This window comes from Argiope bruennichi, chromosome 7 (genome assembly GCF_947563725.1).
Source record: "Argiope bruennichi chromosome 7, qqArgBrue1.1, whole genome shotgun sequence".
In the NCBI taxonomy this organism is placed as follows: Eukaryota; Metazoa; Arthropoda; class Arachnida; order Araneae; family Araneidae; genus Argiope; species Argiope bruennichi.
Window position 1 is genome coordinate 59,917,950 of NC_079157.1, and position 24,030 is coordinate 59,941,979.

At 29.7% G+C, this 24,030-nt stretch overlaps 1 protein-coding gene across 1 annotated transcript in view; it reads left to right on the plus strand.

The window, feature by feature from the left end:
• LOC129976310 (neuropeptide F receptor-like) overlaps window positions 1-24,030 on the plus strand; it is a 223,105-nt gene that overhangs the window by 142,466 nt on the left and 56,609 nt on the right. Inside the window, exon 4 of the mRNA XM_056089811.1 lies at window positions 23,360-23,443. The gene's annotated coding sequence lies outside the window, so the exon portion shown is untranslated. The remainder of the gene's footprint in view (window positions 1-23,359; window positions 23,444-24,030) is intronic.

Here is a 24,030-nt window from a genome sequence, read left to right on the forward strand (position 1 = left end):
TAAACTTATTAAATATAGAAAAATATTGATACGGTAAGAAAATCAGTATCATTGAAAAAATAATTCTTTGAATTTAAAGTTTATGTAAAAGTAATTTTTACAGTAATATTTTTAGAATTTCTCCCGAAAAAAATGCTAAAATTGAGTTTAATTTTTAATTAAAATTATAATTGTAATTTAAAAAATAGCTCCGAGGTACACATTCTCACCCTCCAAAGTATGTTTGTGCCAACTTCGTTAACTCTGGATCAAACTGATTTGTCTGTATATCACCAATGAAATCATGATGCTATGCATCATAGAGTTTCATTGTAATTGAGCATGACCAATATATTATTTGACGTATGTTGAGCGCAAAGGGTGTCTTGTTTTAAAAAAAAGACAATAAGACCTCTAACATAACAAGCATGAAAAAAAAAGAAATATATTATAAAGAGAATTATTTTTAATTTACGAGGAATATTTAATAAACAAGATTCAATGTTTTTTGAAAATGGTTTTAAAATATCAACGGAACTTTTATAAAATTAATATTTTATGTATAGAGAAGAAGGGATAGGGCGTGTTCCCCGATAATGATGACACTGATGAGGCCACTGGCAAAAACACGTTGTTTCTCTTTCGCCTATACCAAAATAGATATGACACGCAACATACGTATTCAAATTTTGTTTATTCTTTAAACGAACTGCCAACTGAAACCTATGTGATGATACAGAAAACTCGCAGAGAAACTGTCTTTCCCTATTCAGTAAGAAAATATTTAAATTAGAAATTGGACCATGTGTTTCAGTGACTGCTCTAGCGAAAATAGATATCAACTGCTGTGTTGGTAAAGGAAGATGTTAGAATCACAATATGAGATTTATCAGAAAGATTTAACATTTCACTGGGTATCATTCATGTGTTACTCATAAAATAACGGATATTTCACATGTTTGTTTGCAATGAATTTGTAATGCAATTAAATTGAATTAATTTGCAATAAATTCCTCATTATTTTTCTAAACTTATCACATGTACCTCTCGTCTGCTTTACAGCCCTGATTTAGCAACATGCGATTTTTTTCTGTTCTCGAATATGATGAAACATTTTCGGGTTAAGCATTCTGCATTATCAAAGACAGAATTTGAAGAAGGGGAAATATGTTAAAAAATGCCTTTCGGTATGAATTTGACACTGGAAAAAATGTGAGATAAATGCACTGCTTGTAATGAAAAGTATTTTGAGAAAAAGAAACATTAAAATTTGATTAGGTGTCGGTAATTATTTCTTTTAATTTATGATCAATCTTCATAGTACAACCTACGTAGATAGACACATAAATTTTATACATAATTTTTGGGGGACATTTTTCAGTCTCACATTCAAAAAGATTAATAATAAAAATCGTTCAAATATAATTCTGCGGTCTAATAAATAAAAAAATAACAAGATGATTCCGAATCTCAAAAATAAGAAGTAAAATCAGGAAATTTGAGTAGAAAAAATTAGTAAGTTTTAAAGTAGCTAAAACTTAATAATAACTTAATAGTAAGTAAAAAAATTCCGAAAGTTTTAAAAAAGCTTAAATACAGGAGTGTGATTAAAAAATATAAACGTTTTGCAGTATATAAGAGCAAAAAGAAATTTAGTTAAACATGCAATGCTTTTTAAATCGAGTTTCCCCCTAAAGAGATTCCAATGATTCTAATTGTTAAAACTTTCTACTTGAACGACAGAGTTAATACAAATTTAACTTTGAAAAAAAAAAGAATATCTCTGTTTTCTTTTGACATCTTTTAACATTTTTTTATTGTTTTTCTTTAATGGAAGTCTTAAAATTTTTCCTGGCAGTCCTCAAGGAAAAATATAAAATGGAAAGCAAAATTAATTAGAAGTAAGTTCCATATTTTTCGAATTCAAAAAGATTGTACATTATTTTTTGCTAAAATAAAATTTACGATAATTTTGCATATAACGGCTATTAATATTTCGGATATCGATTTTTTTTTACAGAGAATTAAAGTAGGAACAAAATATCTTTGTCACTAGTGAAATAAATGAAAAAAAAATTATTTCTCAATGTTTTTTAATGTTGTTTAAAGCCAATAGAATTCTTGCACATTCCAGGAAATAGGAAGTAAATTCTTTTAAAATAGCATAAAATTATTCAATTTTAAAGGAACATCTTAAAATTTTGAGTAAATGCATTTGAATTTAAAGTAACAGAACGATCAAAATAGAATGACGGATGAAAGAGTTTCTTAAATGTTATCACAGTTGAAATTGGTAGAAATCTGAAGATATTTGATGTAAATTTCAAATTCTCTAAATAAAATAGTGGGAAGGGTTCACGCAAAATTTTCTGAATAATATTTTTGAGTTGCTGCATTTACATGCATGCAGAAGTATGGGCCCAAAATTTGATAAGAAACTGCACTTTAGATGCTAAAACTTAAAGTGCTCTTTCTAAACTTCCGAAGTTTTTACGTTTTCAGATAATCGTGTTTATATTGTACAAAAGTACAGACTGCCAGACGATCGACCCTTAGTCGAATTCGGGTTGATTGATATAGGGCTGCATTTTAGATGATAAATCTGTATACCAAATTTCATCTATCTAGCTATTTACTTTTTGTAGTTCATTTGTATTCAAAGAACCATGTATGTAGACTTCTTCTAAATGTATTTCATTCAAGATTAGATAGAAATCTGTAATTTTAATGTAAAATATATATACCAAATTTCATCCATATAGCTCAAATCGTTTTTCAGTTATCGGATTCCCAAACGGACAGATCGACTGACATATATAATTCCTAAAATTTTCTCGGACCTTTGGAGGTTTAAAACATGAAAATTCACCAATCGAATTCGATTTTTTTTTCCACAATAATACTTTCTCCTTGTACAAATCACATACGATAAAGTAAAAATATTATTTGTTCTAAGAAAAAACTTTTTTGTTTATACAAATCAGAACAATATATCACCCTTTCTAAAATTATTGTCTATTTTTTAATTGGTTGGATTAATATAAAATGAAAGAAATTTTGTCTGCAATTTCAAATTCTTCTAATAAAAAGTGTAACTTTTATAAATTATAACTTGCATATATAACGTTTATAACAAAACAGTATACCAATGAAACTGCATTATTAGGCGAAAACCATTACATTTTGGGATATATTTGAAACTGAAAAACTGTCCTGCAAAACAGCTACAAAATCTGTTAAATTAATTTTTTAAAAAAGTTATTTGATCTTAGACGAAACCAGCTGGAATGGATTTTCCGAAACATTTTACTTATTTCCTAGCATTAGTTTTATTCCCTTCAGTTATCATAAAAAATAGTAGATCTTTGGGGAAGTCAACCATCTAACTCTCCGACCCGCCACGAAGGCACACGGATTTAAACCATAAAACTGAATGACCGGACCGCCGCAGCAGCAACACTGGCAGTAACTGTGGTTGAGTCCTAAGGGCCGTCACCGGCCACGGTACAACCCTCCCCGAAGGAAGTACGTCCCGTCATCGATGGGAGGAGCCAGATCCCCCACCTATTAGTGTACCCTCCAGGATGGCGAGATCCAACCACCATGCCGGAAGCATCTCATCCTCATTTCGAGGTGCCCCCCCCCGAGGGTCAGATCTTTGGGGAAATATATAAATACCACGAATGCTAATATTTATTTATTTTCAAAATCCCGGATATGAGCGTTTTGTGCTTCTTAAATTAATGAAGATTACAAAGTATGCATTTTAAAGCCAATTTTTATATCGATTGTAGTTAAAATTTGACACAAATTTAAAATTTTTGCATCAAAATAACATTTCAAATTTGAATTACCTATGGGTTTTAAAGAAATTACCTTCACGCTCGTGATAATGTAAGGATCAATCGAGGTCGACCCTATGTATACCTTTTGTACGGCCATGAATACCACGAATGCCCATATTATTTCTTTTCAAGATCTTAGACATGAGCTATTTGTGCTTTGTAGATAATTAATGATTATTATTATGCATTTTAACGAATATTTTTAGACACAAATAAAAAAAAATATTAGTAAAAAAATCATATTTCAAGTTTCAATTACCAATGCGTTTTCAAGAAATTGCATTCGCGTGCATAATAATGCCAGCGTCGATAGAGGGCGATTCTATGATGGGTTTTCTTCAAGATTAGACTCGAATCTGCACTTTACATGTTCAAACTATGTAACAATTTAATTTATCAAATTCAGTATTGTGTTCACTTTCTCTCGGACAAAAATTCAAATTTTCTGTGCATGAAATTGTATCGAAATTTATTTATTAATCTTCACAAAGTAATCAATATGAGCTTTGTGAGCCAAGAATCCACAATGGTTCATTTATATTTCATTCATAAAAGCACCAATTGTATAATAAATTAATCATCCACCTAATTAGCTGGAATGTTGTCCCTTTTAAAGGTTACCTTTGAATTAACAAAACTTTCAAACAATTAAGGTTTATTAGTAAGCTGCTTGCGTTTCCTTTAGATTAAAAGCCTCTCTTAAATCACTTAGCAAATTAATTTCTACGTGGAACACAATTCCTTTCGCCTGATATATTTAATTAATAATCTAAGTAATTTCGAAATGGTGCCAGTCTGGCACTAACAATTTGTTAAATCAAATAACAATTAAGAAGATAAAACTGCTTGGAAGTGACTAGAAAGTGTTTGTTATAAAATTATATATTTAACACAATTGCATGCGAAAAATGTTTTATCCTTCGATTAGCTCCAGTTCAATATAGTTAAAATAACTCTTTCAACAAGCTATGCCAAATTTATTTTAGTGCAGGTATAAGTCCCACGGGGGGGGGGGGAGTACCTCGTAGTTGAGGATGAAAAACTTCCGACATTCTGGTTGGTTGGTTTTCACCACCCCTGTAGGCACACGAAAAGGTGGGGGTTTGATGACGAGGCACACTTCCTTAGGGAAGGGTTGTGCCGTAGCCGGTGATGGCCCTTAGAACTCAACCACAGTTACTGCCAGTGTTGCTGCTGCGGCGGTCTGGTCATTCAAGTTTTTCCGTGTGCATTCCAGCGGGTTGGAATAGTCAGTTTGTAATTAGTATAGGTATAATAATTTTGAGCCTAAGTCAAATGAGCGGGACATCACTTGAACTGGTACTCCCTTCTTCAAACTTCGGTTCCACACCAAGGGAGAAATGTTTCATCCTTGATGTCATATTTAGCATGAACTATAATCATATACACAATGGGGGGGGTCCTTTTGGAATTTGATCTCGACTTTAAGCTCTTGCCTCTTTTGGCTGCTAACTAGTTCTGGAATAGTGGTATAAGTTGTGTTTTGTGGCATTCGCGGCCTAGCGTTTGCGAAAATGTGCTTTGGTTTTCACAATTTTTTTGTAGGGCATAGACAACAGAGTACAAAAACAAAGATATTACACGTTGCAACTCTCGACGACTAAAAACTAAAATGAATCATGCACTTTTAAAGACTTCGCAAGCCGGCATTCTTTCTACCATTTAAAAACATATGTATTATTTCACCTGATTGTCTACGCACAATTCATGCCCAGTTGTATCATTTTTTACAGCTGCTCTCTCAGCCCCTCATTCTCTGTTACTAACTGCTAACCCAGCCAACTAGCGATTGTAGCGCCACCTCTTTGGAGGCCGGAAAAAGGGATCAAAACATTACATGTTTGATTTCAATTAAATCTCACAAGCATAACTAATTATTCCTCCTCCCTCAACAAAATAATTTTAAGCATCATATTGTGTTAGACATTACAGACGAATACCTGTTATTTCAATATCCTTACACCTGTTTTGTTTATTTGTACAATGCAGCTAAATTTTATGCCATTACATGACATTACAAGCATAACTAGACACATCATCTCTCTTCCAATAAGTGATATATTCTATATTTTCATAGTACTACATCAGAATTACACACGTCCCATCCGAAAGAGTCCGGAAAAAAAACACGAATGATTGTCATTAGGATAGCATTAAAGCGATCTAAAGTCAATGTTGGCCACTTTACAATTCCTGTCCTTTCAATTATAATTTAAAAATGTTTAAACTCTTAATTTGCTGACTGCGTATCTAACAGCGTCTGTTGTTATTATAAATTTATTTTGATAGCACTGATGAAAAAATTGCATTCGAAATTTTAGTACAATAAGATATGTAGTAGTGTCATTCAAATGTCATTACTTTTTTATCACTTAAAATTATTCTTATATTACTTCAGAAATAAATGCTTTTTTTCCAAACCTTCTTTTTACTATCTTGCATATAGCATACAGCACATGTCTCTTAACTTTTACCTATGGTTCCAGCACTCGTTTGCATCAATCACATATCAATTGTAAATTAATTCTTCTTAAAGATGCGATCTTAAGAACAAAAAAAAAATCAAAAGCCATTTTTTTATTATTTGAAATGTGTCATCATGATTAAAGATTTCTGCTATTATTGCCATCATCCTGATCAAGCTTGGAAAAGCTTTGGAAAAATTTATCTTAGTTCAGAGTTCATGATTTCAATGATGAGCTCAAACATTTGGCTACTAATCGCCAATAAAAATTGAAAATTTGGTGCGAATGTCCACCATGTGCTCGATTCTCCTGTTTGGTCAATAAATGACATGAATCGTAAGAGATTGTCGACGGAAGAAGTACAAAGAAAACGGGAATCAACATGAAATAGCGAGGAGGAATATCGAAAGGAATCTCGAACGATTTTAAGATGGGGAAAAAAACACTTTATTTTCTAAATATTGACGCATGCGTGATCTGATAGTCACATGAATGTTTAAAACCGGTTTAAACCGATTTCTCACAAAAAGAGAAAAAATTCTGGACACCAGAAAAAAATTGAGATGATCAAAACCCACCTTTTTTCTAAATGTTGTTGGTGATAGCGAAATGGTTGATGTTTGTTCTCGCATAACTTGAAATTTAAGATAGCAGATTTCATTTTTTTTTATTTTTTAATTTTTCATAAATATTACGCTATTGTGAAATTGACTTCATCACAAATTGACTCTAAAGTGGCGCTACAGAATCCAGTTTAATTAATTGATAATTATTCTTAAAAACATTAAATGGTACATTACTATTCAAAACTCAACTATAAAGACGGGTAAAAAAATTCGTGTATAAAATCCCGTTTTTATAAAAATGAAACAATAACGTCACGATGTGTATAGGTGTGTTAAAATATGTTTTTTCTATTTCTTTTTAAACCCGCATTATTACAGAGAACTAGTTTCAGGAAATGAATTTCCGAAAATAGGTAGATGTATTAGTTTGCATTCAAACTTGTCCTCCGGTCTTAATTCAGTTCTGACGGAGCAAACAAGACAATTGTGTACATAAAAGACTTAGCTTCTCTTTCTCGAATTTCAGTATTATTTCAAACAGAAAATGAACGTTTTCAGATTAAGGGGGGGGAACTAACTGTAAATAGATGGTGATGTTAGCCATCTTTCATCGATTCTGTTCGAAGCAAATACTTATCTAAAATATCTGAAGAAATAATATTATGAAATGTGTTTAAAACTATTATATAAATTACATCTTTTAATTATTATTATTAATGACAGAATTCCGTTATGCTTATAGTTGTATTTCAATTCAAGAAAGACTTTAAATAAATATAGAACATTTTTAAAATAAAGATGTTATTACTTAACTGAAAAAGAGAAAAGCTTTTTTTTTTTCAGAGAATACCGTACGTTAGAACCGGCAACGTAACCGTGTAAAAATCTTATTTTAATATATTAAGTAATATGAGATTTTCACCATCTTCATAACATACTAGCCACCTTAAGTGACCAGCTGTTCGCCAAGAATATTGATTTTATTTATGCACAATAAAATTATTTGGACGTTAAAGCATGCATGCTTCAAATTGTTAAATATTAAATATTATTAATATGTCAAACATTATGATAACAGTTTTACATAAATTTTGTTCATTGTATCCATGAATATTAAATTTTGTTCATTGTATCCATGAATATTAAATTTTGTTCATTGTATCCATTAACTTTAATCATTGTATGCATGAACTTTAAATTGTGTTCCTTGTATGCATGTACTTTAAATTGTGTTCCTTGTATGCATGAACTTTAAATTGTGTTCCTTGTATGCATGAACTTTAAATTGTGTTCCTTGTATGCATGAACTTTAAATTGTGTTCCTTGTATGCATGAACTTTAAATTGTGTTCCTTGTATGCATGAACTTTAAATTGTGTTCCTTGTATGCATGAACTTTAAATTTTGTTCCTTGTATGCATGAACTTTAAATTTTGTTCCTTGTATGCATGAACTTTAAATTTTGTTCCTTGTATGCATGAACTTTAAATTTTGTTCCTTGTATGCATGAACTTTAAATTTTGTTCCTTGTATGCATGAACTTTAAATTTTGTTCCTTGTATGCATGAACTTTAAATTTTGTTCATTGTATGCATGAACTTTAAATTTTGTTCATTGTATGCATGAACTTTAAATTTTGTTCCTTGTATGCATGAACTTTAAATTTTGTTCATTGTATGCATGAACTTTAAATTTTGTTCATTGTATGCATGAACTTTAAATTTTGTTCATTGTATGCATGAACTTTCTGAATGCGGTTACATGGCATAATAGTGTTATTAAAATGTTCAGTTCATCTATCCTTTCAGCTTCGTTGTATTGTAACTTAAATAATCTTTTTCTTTGACTTTCAGCAGTGGAAGAAATCATGCTATTTAATATTTTATGAGATATTGAAAATAGTATGAATTTTAAGACAACAATATACTGTATTATTAGAAATTAGACAAAAAAGTAAAATAAAAATTGTCAAGTTTGCATGGCTATAAAATTGGCATCAATAAAAATACATTTTTAAAAATTTTCAAACAGTAAAATTTATTTTAGGGCTGAAATACTTGCGAAGCTACCGGGTAAAACGCAAAAATTTAGCTTAATGTTCAATTTACTAAAATTCTAATTAAATTTTCAAAGACCTTGCTGCAAAAAAATTACACATACCCACTCTCCAAAGTATATATGGAACAAATTTAGTAGCTGCAACACAAGCATTCTAATCTATAGAGAGCCAACATACACATACATTCATCTTTATTATTATTAGAGATTTAGACTTTTAGAAATGTCTAAGAATTTTTTACGATATTGAATTGTGGTTTAGTTACCTTATAGTAACATTTACAGCACCCTCACGAATTTGGATATTATTGTTGCCCTTACGAATTTGCATATTAATAAACGACAATTCTACTTTTTAATACTATAATAAAAATTTGAATTTGTTTATTTCTAATCTTCAGTACAATTTATAAATCCTTTATTTATAATCTTTTATATATTTATAGTAGAATTTTGCAATTACTTTTTCTCAAATTTACAACTTGGTGCCTTTCTTCTATGATTCAAAATTTAGTAATTGACTGAAAAATAAGCTCTTAAATTTGACAATAACATATTGTCATCAGATGCACACATCTCTACGAATCTTCATATCATTAGTACTGCAAGAAGTGTAAGAAAAACCAATTATGAAATTCAAACTTTATAAACATAAAAAAAGGAAAATAAAATATTGATGTTATGTTATTTTCCTTAATTATTTTGTCTAACATTTTTTATTTACTTTTCTCGGACATGAAGTATGGGGATAGTATTGTAATTGTCAAAAAATTCAACCTTAAGATTTTGATGAATAACCCCCCCCCCTCCCCTAAAGTCGAAAAATACATTTTTGGCATTTTGTCTGTTTGTCTCTATGCATTATAATTCAAATTTGCCTTGAACTAGATTTTGAAATTTCTTATAGCGTCTTGACTAAATTTTAAAATTTTTTATCACATTTTGTTCAACATGCATCCTGAGTAAGTTGTCTGTCTGTCTGTCTGTACAAGTGAACACGACACATACAAAAAGTAAAAATTGGCACTGAAACTTGTACATAAAGTATAGTTTCTCTTCAAAATTTGAGCTCAAATTTGTCAAGGATTAACCTTTAACAAGTCTTATCATTCTCTCTGCATTTTAATATGCTAGTAAACAGAATTTAAATCATTGAAATCCAGTATTTCTATATTTTAAATAATTCCGCGCGAAATTTGGTTTCAATCGAAACGTTGGGTCAAAAGAAAAGTTGTAAGCACGAATCGGCGAAATAGGAGCATAAAACCGCTCAGTTTAACATCAATGATTGTATTTTCAAATGTCATAATGTACATGTCAATAATTACTAATAAATTTAATCGACGTTATTTCAATGAATATATGACATATGCTCGTCACAATGAGAAAGCTAAGTAATAAAAAAATTAGAAATAAAAATTTCTATAAGTTTATTCAGATTCAAAAAGGATTAATAATTATATATTTAATGCGTAATTTAAATTCCGTTAAAAATAATCAAACAAATTTACATTTTGTTAAACGGAAAAATATTTAATACATTAATAAAATACTCAATTTTATAAATCAAAGATAAATCGCCACACTTTAATACAATTCTAAAAATTGTAAGTTTTCAATCAAATCTCATTATTTCTCACGTTAGAACTATTATATTGAATTTACCGAATAAAAATTTATACAACTGCAGAATAAGAAATATATATTTGTGTAAAGCCTTTGTATCAATAACAATTTTTTGAATAAAATCACTATTTTTTATCATTATTTAAGTAAATAATGACAAACTCATCACAATGAGAAAATTAATAAAAAAATTGAAGTGGGAAAAATTCCTATGAGCTTATTCAAATTCAAAAATGGCTAATCATTATATATTTAATACATAATTTAAATTCGCTTAATAATAATATATCAAATGTACATTTCGTAAACGGAAAAATATTTAATATGTTAATAAAATATTTAAGTTTATAAATCACAACGAAAAATTTTGCTCTGTTTAATAAAATTCTAAAAATTTAACTTTTGAATAATTTCCATTACACATTACGTTAGACCTATTAAATTTAAACAAACCGGATAAATTTAAAAGGGAAACATTTTAAAATCGTTTGATATCTTAAGAGAGATTTGAAAAGGATTCGACTATTTCTTTATGTGTCACGTTTCGTTGATTTTCATAAAATGTAAACATTATATGTTTATCGTTATCTACAAAGCATAAGTTTATTTAAATGATAAATATAAAATATTTATATGCCATAGAGGAAGAAATAGATATTTGTGTACGGTCTTTGCAACACTAATTTTTTTGAACAAAATCATAATTTTCAAACTGAATTTCATTTCCACACAAAGCTCTTAAATATTATAAATCTTCCATTTTAACAATCTGTTGAGTATTTATATATTATATATTTTAAATGGTTTATTTTGTTTCAAATTTTTATATTAATTTTCATTCTATCCTTAAACTATGAATAGATTTAAATATGTTTCAAATTTAACATCATTCAAAGAATTTCTTCTAGAAATTAGGGAAATATTTCTTGTGTTTCTTTAATGCATTAATAAATATTAAAATTATATATATTAGTAGATATTATTTTATATTGCTATAATCTAAAGTAATTAAAATTTTAAATATTTAAAAGAGCTAACATTTAAATGAATAAAAATATTTTGCAACAATTATTATTGCAGTAGCTGTTCTTAGTTAATCCTATCTACGCATTTATTCATTATTCTTATAATTAAATGTTTCTAAGTTATTTTAATTATTATATATATGGACAGTTAGAGAAATTGGCAACGAACTTTTCAGACGTTATTTTTCTTCAATTTAAAATGATAGCAATGAAATAATAGCAGAAGTTTAGAGCTTTTGTGAACGCATAACCATATTCTTCAATGTTTATTAAACAATGTCTTTTTTTTTTTTTTTGCAAAATACATTATTAAATAACGAACTTTGTTTACAAGGGCGTTTCCGATTACTACGGTGTGTCCCTAATTATATAAGAAACTCGGGAGTAATATTGATCGCGTGTTCCTGCCTTCTGATCACAACAACCTATAAATTATTGATTTGATGAGATTACATTTGAAATAACGCATTGTTCCCAAATTGATAACGCATTGTTCCCAAATTGCACTTTAATGTCAATTCTCAATTGCAATAACCGTAAAATACTGCATTTTCTAGAATTTTTCAGAAAAATTATCAGTTATTTAATGGAATCATGTGTGTAAACTATTAGGGTGTCCCATAAATTACTTTCCTATTTCCAATATGAAATGAATACACAATATTTATTGTTTAAGATATTATTTTTTTTATATAAGAACCCTTTTGATCTATTGCCTTCTTCCATCTCTCAGGAAGCTTCATTATGCCTTCTTTCCAAAATTGCTGTGTTTTGGACAAGAAAGAATCCTCGAGGTGCGCTTTCATTTCGATGATGGATTTAAAGCGCTTATCGCGAAGATAATTTTTTAGGGACAGAAAGAAGTTATAATCATATGGGGCGAGATCTGGAGAATATGCAGGAGGCGGTAAAATATCCCAATCAAACTGCAGGTTTAGTTTAGTTATATTAACGCCCCGTTGTAAAGCAACACTAGGGCTAATTTGGAACGGACCTCGTCATTTTGAACCGCGGTCAGATGACAAGGACGACACCTGAGCTGGCAACCCCCTCTCCACGCCACACCACACCAGCGGGAGGACGTTTGGCATGACGGATTTAGCATGCAACAGACCTCCTTACACGATGGTTCTTTGGTGGAATCGGGTCTTGAACCTGAAACCCTACGGCTCACAATCCGAGACCTTACCACCGGCTTCTCATCAAACTGTAATAGCAATATGTGGTATCGCGCTGCCATGATGAAAAACAACGCTTTGTCGGTTCATTAATTCTGGCCGTTTTTTAGCTATGGCAGTTTTTAATTTATCCAGTTGAAGACAGTATTTCGTAGAATTTATTGTTTCACCTTGAGAAAGGAGTTTGTTGAAAATTTCGCTTTTCCAATCCCAACAAATGGAGAAAAGAACTTTTTTGTGGTGTAGTCCTGGCTTGGGATGTAGTAGAGCACTGGTACGACTGAAACCGATGAAATAGACGGCTAATAGATAAGTCTGCATGTTTGCACAAGCAGAGCCAGATTAGGCCATTCATAGCACGATGAGAAAGAAACTTTTGGGACACCCTAATACCATAAATATTTGACACCTTCACTCTTGCCAGTGCTCGTTCCCACGCGACTCGGGGAACGAAGTACCAAAATTCGAATATATGATGCCTACTATGGGTGTGCCTCATTTATCCCCGGCTCTCGACTTGGGCAAGAGGGGGGTCGTAGTTATCTAGGGCTAGGCTTGAAGAGATGTGCCTGTATGCACATCGCCTCGTGGCATCGCTTCCCATTACTCTTTTCTTAAAAGCATACCTTTTCAATTTTGTCTGTAGAATTTGGAACATGAATCTATATCAAGAGAGAAATGAGTGCATAGTATGACACTTGAATCGAAAATATTTAAGATTAGTAGAAAAAACATTTAAGATTAATACGTTTTAAAATTAGTAAAAATTTTAGCAATTAAATAAATAGTAGAGGGTAGATCTTCCGCAATAAATAAAGTTGTTAATCCATGATTTACCTATTTTACTTTCTCGTATTCGTAGTATAGAGAAAGTATAGTAATCGTCAAAAATTTGAACTCGAGGTTCCCGATGAATCTCCACGTTTTAGACCACTATGAGTTCAAAAAGCAAATTTTTAGAAAATGCCTGTGACAAAGATCTGAAATACGCTTTTATATAGATGTATGAAATTTGGTATACGGTCTTTATGGCAAATTTGTATGTTTTTAGCAAATTTTGAAGACATTGCGCTTAAAGGAATTAAGGATTCACGGAAATCTCAAACTGGACTTTCACCACCAAAGCAAATACTAATTTAAAGAAATGGTATTCTTTGAGACTCTCATATTGGTTCACCATAATCAATTCCATCAATCTTCACGGAAAGATCAAGATTCACGGAAATCTCAAACTGGACTTTCACCACCAAAGCAAATACTAATTTAAAGAAATGGTATTCTTTGAGACTCTCATATTGGTTCACCATAATCAATTCCATCAATCTTACATATGTAGGAATAGCGAGTCTTCATTCCAATATCTTTCCCATTATCAATCAAAATACACACATTTGTTGAACATATATTATATATAAAATTGAAGATATATATGAAGAAGACTCGCTGTGGAATATCATTATTCGTTGGGAGATATTAAGTGATAAGCCGTTCTATAGTCTTTCAAAGAGAGCATACGTGTTGGAAGATTGAGTTCGAGATGAAATTTAGTATAATAGTAGTATGCCATTAGGGTGTTCACTCATTAAAATATTAAAGCGTAATAGTCAACCAATTTCAAGAAAATGGTCCTCAAACTTTTATCGTCGTTTATAAACTGATAATGTGTCGCTGTTGCCGTGTGCCCCAACAGCACAGTCGATAAGGCGCTGGTGTAGCATTAGCGAGAGACCCGAGTTCGGCCCTGGGCTGGTATTTTTTTACTTTTTTTTATCTGTTTTCTTTCTAAATTATTTCAAAGTGATTTTAAAATTGACAAACTGTTTTAATTAATATGTTTTTCATTTTTTTTATGCAAAAATAAATATTTTTTCACTTAATTCTTGGAATACAATTCAATTTTTAGAAGAAAAATAATTCAAAATATGAATGGTTTTTTTAAAAAATATTCAAAATTACTTAACCTTTTCGTCGTCCGTAACGCGTTTAGCGCGTTCAAGTGAAACTTCCGTAACGCGCTTCAAGCGTTCTTCTACATTTTAAAACTTTTGAACGTTTAAAACACTTTGTAAAAGGTTTACTTGTTTGAGTTTTTATTTTTGCTTGGTCTAATGTGTCGAAAAACAGAAATTTTTGCGGACATTAGAAGGCGGCAAAAGGGTTAGTAAATTAACAAATGATTAAAATTAATATGATACTCATTTTCGTATGGAATAATTAAAAAATAAATGGTGGGTATTGTGAATGATTGCATCATTGACTCATAATTGCGACTACATCAATACAATGGCAAGACTTATGAAATCTTTCTGGAAGAGGTTGAAGAGGCTAGAATAGAACCTTGGACCTTGTGGTTCGCAGCCGAGTAACAAGACCACAAGACAAAAGTAATTACTCGTGTCCCATAGCTGTTACCTGGCTTATAAACTTCACCACAAGGTATTACGGGAATTACTCGATAATTCTGCATTTGCTATTAGAAGTGCCAACTATGATTTCAGCACGACAGGATTAGTTTCCAGCACATTTTCGCTACAATGTGAGTGATTACATTAATGCCTCCTTTAATTCGATGGATTGGACGAAATACCAATCCATCGAGTGCACCCTATTGATTCAGAATTGATTTTTGCTTAAGGGTCCATCAAAGTCGGTCATCACTCATCTACAAAACTAATTCTGATGGGGATCTGATTGCATACCTTTTAATCGCAACTGCAACTGTTTGTGAAATGCTTGGCATCTTAGCCAGTCACTTGCTAAATAATGTTGATGGCACATTTGGATATTGTAATATCATGTTAGTAAAGAGCATTCTTTTCATTCACTTAAAATTTCTTGGTTTTTTTTTTTTTTTTTTTTCGCCAACACTTTTCAATCCCTACTCCATATTGCTATACAAAAAAAGGCTTCTTTATGTATATTTTACCTAGTCTAATCCATAAATTCCGAGACACTCTTTACATAAATGATAATAAATTATCATTACAAAACTAAAAGTAGCTCAATTAAAAGAAAATATTTTTTTTAGTACACTAAGTAACAATTGAAAATCTTTTTTTACTAACCCATGATTGGAGAGGGAGTTAAAATGACTTCGCTTTGTTAATCAGATGCATCAGATTATCACGTGGCATTTTGTCCTTGAAGACAACCATATTCTCAGTACCTTCAAGTTGTTCTTTCGGTGGTATGTTAGCAAAATCTAAGTATGAACAAGTGCATATAAGTTATTCTTTTTCAAAGATTTTGTAGTTTTTATGGAGTCATTGATTCCATGTACTCTGAAACTGCTTTTAATTTCAATAATACAAAAGGAATAAAGAAATATTCTTAAAATAATATTTTAAAACATTGTTTTCCTCATTTTTGTTTATTTAACTTTAACAGATATTAACATTAGATTAATTCCTAATATCTAAACGAAGTAAATACTCATTAAAAGGGTGTTTAGGTTTCTCTTATAACATCTTTCTAGTATTTAATATTATAACATTTAACATTTTTAATATTTTTGGTAACTACACGATTCCCAGAATGTATTGTATTTCCAAAATAAATTACAATGCTGTTTTCAAAAGACAAAAAGGAAAAACAACTATAAAGTTTGTTTGACTTCATGTCTTTCACCTCGTGAGGAAATTCATATTTCCAGTTATGGGTTATTGTAACTTTTTTTCAAAATATTTCATAAATATCAGTTAAAGATCTTACTGGCTTCAAGCCAATGGAATCATTAAAATAGGCCTAGTTCATTATAAAAATGTATTTAAATTAGATTTTTGGTAAAAAAATTTTTTAAGAAATAGTTCTCGAGATATTGATTTTCAAAATATGCATTTCTTAAGAGAAAATTAATCCAAGAATTAAAGTGTAGGACAATGAATTTAAGAAAATGATTAAGAAAAATTAAACTTCAAATTAATTCTATGTCAATTTATTAAGCAAGCAGATGCAAAATATAATTAAAATGAAAAAGTAATTAATTTTTACGAAGGGAATTTAACATGTTTAAAAATACAAGACTTTCAACAAATAAAATCCAGACGAAAATACTTTTGGAGCCACAAGGTAAATTTGTTTTTCTTAAAAATTAAATATCAAAATTTAAAGAAGGGGAATTAATTAATGGTTGATAAATCAGAAATGAATTTAATCAATCTGTTTTAAAAGAAGAAAGTTAAATATAGGAAAATAAAGTGAAAGATTCTGCTAGATTGGACTCCATTAGAATTAGTCTCGAGTTTCCTATTATTCATAAAATACTTTAAAGTTTCAATTTATAAATTTCAGATAAAATGTGCCGAAATAATTAATAACTGCAAAGCAATTTTTGTTTAAATATGTAGAGAGATAGATAGTTACACTTTAACAAATGCTTGAACGCATATATCTGCAGTTTTTTTTTTTTATGTCTATGAAATTTCGATATGAAATTTCAAAATTTGTTCAAAATACGAGTTCATTAAGAATTATGCAAATTCTTGTAGTCTTTCATCTATACCTTTCGAAAAAAATTTCTCAAAAATTTTTATACTGTCGCGAAACTCAAAACAATTACTTTCCTTGATGATGCCAATTTTCGTTCCTCTAATTTTCATACGTATTTTTAATTTAATTTGATGCATAATTAGTTATATTTTTATTGTTATGATGAAATTCAAACTATTTTCATCGTTCCATCAAACTATTTCGTAGCATGATATTTCGATGTTAATATTTTTTAAAAAGTATTTAGTTTCAGATTAATTTCAAAGTAGGATTTGGGTTTCTGCTTTTAGTCCACTATTTATATTGTTATCAAAAAATTTCCAGATCCATCCATGAGTTATGGGGCAAAAAATTCCAATAGACTTAATAACAAAACTAACATCACTTTAAAGCACAGAATATAAAACACAGAGAAAGCATACATAAAACAGCACGCAAGCGGCGAATTGATAATAAACAACCATAGCAACACAAAGCGCTCAGAGAGAGCTTATTAAACTACTTGCTTGAGTTCAACTCTGTCTCTCGACTGTTTATAGTTTTGTAACAGGATAAAGAAGCTTCTAGAACAAATGCTGAATATAAAGTTCCAATGGAACTATCACCAGGATACTCGAATATTCTGGATCCTTCAATTTTATTTTGAAACTCACCAAATTCGTCGTCAATTTTCCAATTAATTACCAAATTTCTATCGCAAATGTCAAGAGTCATTGATTCGATATCCATTTAGCAATCATTACTATATCTATAAAACCACCCTTTTTCTCTAGGAGACTTATTTCACGTGAAAGGAACACTGCAAATTTGTAATTATATATTTTAATTTGTACACAAATTAATTTGTAATTGAATCATTCTATAAAACATATAATGTTAAATTTTATCAAATAACAATCTGAAATTTAAAATGAATGCTTCACATATTAATTGTTTAAATCAGAAAAACTATTATTCAGAAGAACATCTGGTTGCTATAGAAAACTACTCAATACAATTAATGCCATTAACAAAAGTTATACAGCCTGATAAATAAGTAAGATAAAAGTTCTTAGAAATCTAAAAATCATAAAAAAAAGTGAAATTTATTAATTTTGAAATCTTCTTACCCTTTTAATTGTTGTATTCTATTTTTTTCAAGCTTTGTAAAATTTATACCAAACAAAAAAGGTTCGAAAATATACGAAACATTATAAAATCAACTCTCAAAAAACAATAATCCTTAGAGGAATTCTCATAACCCATAATTTTCAGTATAGCAAATAATTATATTTGTAAATAAAATTTTAAATTCAATTATTTCTAGTCAAATACTTTGGTTTTTTGAAGACAAATATACAAGCATATTTTCCTTTATTATAAGAAGCGATTAGTTAACTCGTTTTTTTTTACAGAATTATATCATACTTGAAATTAACTTAAGTGAGGATAAAATTCTTAAAAAATAAAATTAACATAAGAAGTAAATAGAATATCAACATTAAAAACCATCATCTTCTGTTTTTAAATACCCGAATGAAATCAAATAAAGTCGTGCGATAAAATATTTTAAACGAGAAATATTATCTTTTAAGAATAAAAAAAATGGCGAAATTTTAAAATTATTTCCATTGGTTACATTAATTTATTTTAATAACATACCGTTTTACAAATTTTATTAAATCCGCTTTTCTAATTTTGAAAGATCCAATCTATAAAAAAAGATAAGGAAATGTGTTTCGATTTATTATAATACTATCCTCTGAAGAATATGGAATATTCCTTTAAACTTCCTCCACAACAACAGTCTTCCCTGATCGATTCATTACAAAGCTTGCCATTCAAGAAAAATTTTCTTTGCCGTCGGGAGGTATTACATCAGATTGAGGTATCCTTTTGTTGGAGCATACTGGATTCACATAAAGGTGAATCAGTAACTATATAGAGAGGAATGCAGGCGTAGATATAATTCACCGGCAAACATGACGTGCATAGCAGTTGTTAGAACGGAAAATGAAAAGAATGAAGTTTATATTTATTTCTTACATAAAAATGGTATGGAATTTATATTTAATATTATATTACTCGAAATTAAGAAAGGCTACCATTTATTTTTCTATATAAGAAGTATATAGAGAAAATTGTTTTAATTTAATAAAATAATTTGATTTAAATATTTTAATAAATATTATCGTTTGAAACAAGTGAAGGGTTGGTTTCATTAAAACAATTAGAATTATTTCTGCGAAAATGTTAATTGAAAGCCGGAGAAAATTTGATTTAAAGTCGTTACACTAAAGTTTCTAATCTATATTACATTTGCGGCAAAACGAAGTCTGTAAATTTATAGGTAAATATGGTTTCTCAACAAAATGTAATGAACTGACAGTCTGAAATTTAATATATTGTTTAATCACCATATTATAATATATGTCAAATTGTACCAATCGTGTACTGTCAATTACTGCAAATGATAAATTTAAAAATTTTCAATATTTATGGAATTTATTTTTTATGTACTCAACTAATTTAAGGATGTTTTGATTCCACACAATTACGTCACTTGATAGTGAATTTTTAAAAAAAAAAATTTTCAAGATACTTTAATACTTATAATTAAAAATTAAAAACCAAAATATTTAACTAAAACTATATAAATTTTCCTTTATAGTACATTAGTTTACGATAATTCCTTTATTGTGTTTCTGCCTTGTAAATTGTTCTGATTAAATTTATTCTGTAACAGATTTTTTAGATTGACTTTCTACACATTTTTAATTCTCTTTAATCAATTAAAGATTCACCGAAATTAAAAATTATGTTAAAGCTAAACTTAAAATGCTCCCTTCAAAATTAGTTTTTTCTTTTGTATGTGAATAAAAACGTTCAAATGCCCTATTGCTCTGATATTTCAACTATTTTAGTATTTTAAATTAAAATATGATTCACTTTTAAATGAGGCTAAATCTTATTCAAAGTTAATTTATACAAGGTGTGTTCATATGAAAAGGTATGAAACGACACTGTGGGTATAAATGAAGACTTTATTCAAAGTATATACCATTTACCTAAGCACAACGATCCCATTGATTAATAAGCCGAAGGATTCCTTGTTCCCAGAATTCCTGTGGCCGTGACGAGTTCCAGTCACAGCGTCCTTGAGTTCTTCGTCCAAGGTCCGCTGGTTCTTGAATTCCTCGAGCTCAGAGGAACCATTAACTCCGATGTATACTGCGAGACACTACAAAGACTACGCATGTCCATCAAGAACAAAAGACCGGTGCTACTCACGTAGAGTGTGGTTCTGCTCCATAACAGCGTGCGCCCACACACATGGAAATGGCCGACTTCACGTGAGAGCAGCTCCACCATCCACCCTACAGTCCGGACATGTCGCCCTGCAATTTTAATGTGTTAGGTCCCCTGAAAAAACACCCGAAAGGGAAGCGCTTCAACTCGGACGGCGAACTCATGGACGCTGTGAAGGACTGAATCTCGTCACGACCACAGGAATTCTGGAACCAAGGAATCCTTCGGCTCGTTAATCAATAGAATCGTTGTACTCAAGCCTATAGTGTATACTTTGAATAAATTCTTCATTTATACCCACAGAGTGGTTTCGTACCTTTTCATTTGAACACCCCTTGTATTTATAATAACGCATCAGAAATTTTAAAAATAATTAATAAGAAATGAATTCTGCTTTCAGTCTTCTTTTCAGTGATGGGAAAAAAGGGAACTCAATAGAACTGATTGTAGTATAAAACATTTGCATGACTTACGAAATTATCTCAAGTGTTTTTCAGTAAGCAAAGTGGTAGTAGATCTGTGATAAAGTGGTGGATTTAGGTTTCAATGATCAAGTGGGTTTGGAATTTTAAATGGACAATTCTAGAATGCCTAGAAAACACTAGAAAATCGTCTTGCGCCATTTACAGAAACACAAGATAATGAAATTAGGAATATCACCATAACAATGCCTCTTTTCACATCTCCAATGTTACGAAAAATTATTTAAATACAGAAAATGTTACTGTTCTTGAGTGGCCATCGATGACTCCATATCTAAACCGAATTGAGAATGTGTGACACATTCTCAATTCGGAAAGCATATGAGAAAAAAGGGCAATTTTATCATGTGAATGCCTTGGAGACAGTTGCTAAAAATTCATTGTGCAACTTGGAGCCAGTAATATTTTAAACCAGAATTATGTTGATGGAAAAAGGCATATAGAATGCCATACTGAAACATGGAAAAACTTTGAACTTTAACGAACATTGTATTGAGCATCTTTTGTTAAAATAGCATATATTCTGCGAAATTTTGGGACACTTAATGTTTCCATTTTTTATGTTAGTAAAATGCAGATTATGTTTTCTAAATATTTCATTGAATGGAAGTCACATATGGATTGAATAAATATATTTGTAATTCGTGTATTTCTATTTTGATAAAACATATTTTACTTCAGTATAAATTAAGTTTTGACACTTTTTTTAGTTTGGAATATTAATTACTTTTTACTTCATATATTTTATTAGAATATTAGTGATTAATTTTGTTATAGAGTGTAATCTCTTGCTTGTTAAAAGGTTATAACTTTGATAAATTATTAATACTTGAATATGAAAACCATTGATTTGAAGGGGGGGGGGAATGTAGTATCAGAAATTCTTAAATATTTAATATTACTAGCTGGTACCCAACGCGTTGCTTTCACAGAAGAAATAATTTTGGAAATATCGCTCGAAATTTGAAAAAAATGTATTGCAGAAATTCTTTAAAAATATTTATTACTAGCTGGTGCCCAACGCGTTACTTCCACAGAAAAAATAATTTTTGAAATATCGATCGAAATTTGAAATAGCTATCTATCTTGTTTAATTAGAAATGATAGAAGGAATAATATTTATTTTCTTAATTTAACAATGAATACATTTATTGAAATTGAGTGATATATAGAGAAAGGTATAAATGATATTCATTCTTTTTTTCTACTTTATTATAAAAGTATACTTTAGAGTAGACAGTATTTTTTTCCGTCTTCGACAAAAACAAATACCTTGGCTGACCGACTCGCGAGCATCCAACATACAACTGGAAATCTGAAAAAGCATGGATTTTCTAGGTTCAAAGCAATAAGTTGAAAAGTTTTATCGCTATCGGATGAATAGTACGGCAGCGTATGAAATACGAACAAACAAACGTTCGCTTTTATATGTTAGATATAATAATTGTAATATGCTTGTAACCTTTGCGCAAGTTCAGGTAATAAGTCGGTTAAAGTTTTTTCGCTTTTGGATGAACGGTGCGAAAGTGCATAAAATACGAACAAACAAAAAATCGTTTTTATATATTAGATTAATAAAATACATTAAATAAATCCAATTATTTAACAATTTTTAAGGGATTTATTGCAGTTTTGATTCATTAATAAAGACCATTAACTAAATCCAATTTATTCAACAATTTTTTTAAGGAATTCATTGCAGTTTCGATTCCTTTTTAAGCTGTTTTATGCAATCCAATTAAGCTGTTTTCTTCCAAGAAAAATTAATAATGAGATTAAAACCCTGTGAATAATAATACATCGCATTCAATTTCATTTAATAAGGAGCAATCCAAGTTCTTATATATCCAATTAATAAAGGAAAAATAAACTTATTTTATATTCGTACAAACAATTAGAAGGCATTGAGTTCAAAAGTTTCGAAAACAGAATGATGCAAAAACTGAGCAGCTCCTTTTACCTCATTAAATGCTGGAATATATAACTTTTTCCAGGAATATAACTTCTAAGAAACTATCAATTATGAAATCTGTAATCTTATAGCGAATTCACTATCGAAAACAACTTAATGAGATGAGAAATGATAAGCTTCATTTACAGAGTCGAAAACTTGCATCAGAACATGGAACTAAAACTTATTCTAGAAATTATATATTAAATTGAATTATAGATTTTGAGTTGATCTAGTATTCATGATAATTGGTCATTATAGCTGATATATGAACCGATGTTTTTCTTCGCCTTGAGCAACATCTGGCTTCCTTGCCCAGGTGGTCTCATCTATTTGATACTTCAATTTCAGCATCATTACTGGAAAAATCTTTATATATCTATTCCAGATAGCCACTGAAGCGACATTCAGAGAATGAAAGTTGCCGGGATCGGACGTGAAAGGAACTTCCTCTGATGCCTGTTTGACCAAGGTAAGTTGATTTCTAAGTGTTAGTTCATAAAACACCGTAGTTCATTTCAAGTTTTCTAATTCCTTTTCCATTCGTATATACTGAGTATTCTTCTATTTTCTATGAATTCCTTTATTAATTCTTAAATTTTATATAACTAATTTTATTTATAATTTTTATATTATGTATAAAAACTTCACTATTTCCCGTGGTACAACAAACAGCTACTCGTTTATTATTTGATCATTAATTTTAAAGTAATGGGTATATAACAAATTAGGTTCAGAAATTATTAAAAATATAAAACTATATGATTTCTTATATGCAATAATATTAAGTGAACACAAAATCTTCCATTTTTCATCAATTATTTTGTTTTTGACATCATGACTAAAACTTTATTTCCAATGCATTTGCTAATTTTGTAAAACACGACTATAAAATCAAAATCATTCATAAAATTTAAGAAAATGTGACGAATTATATTATTGTATTGTATTCATTTATATGTAATAGAAATACATAACGTTGTACGCTCCTATAATATCTACATTTATAAGCTATGTATATTGCATACGTAAAAGAATATACGCTAATAATTCTTTTTA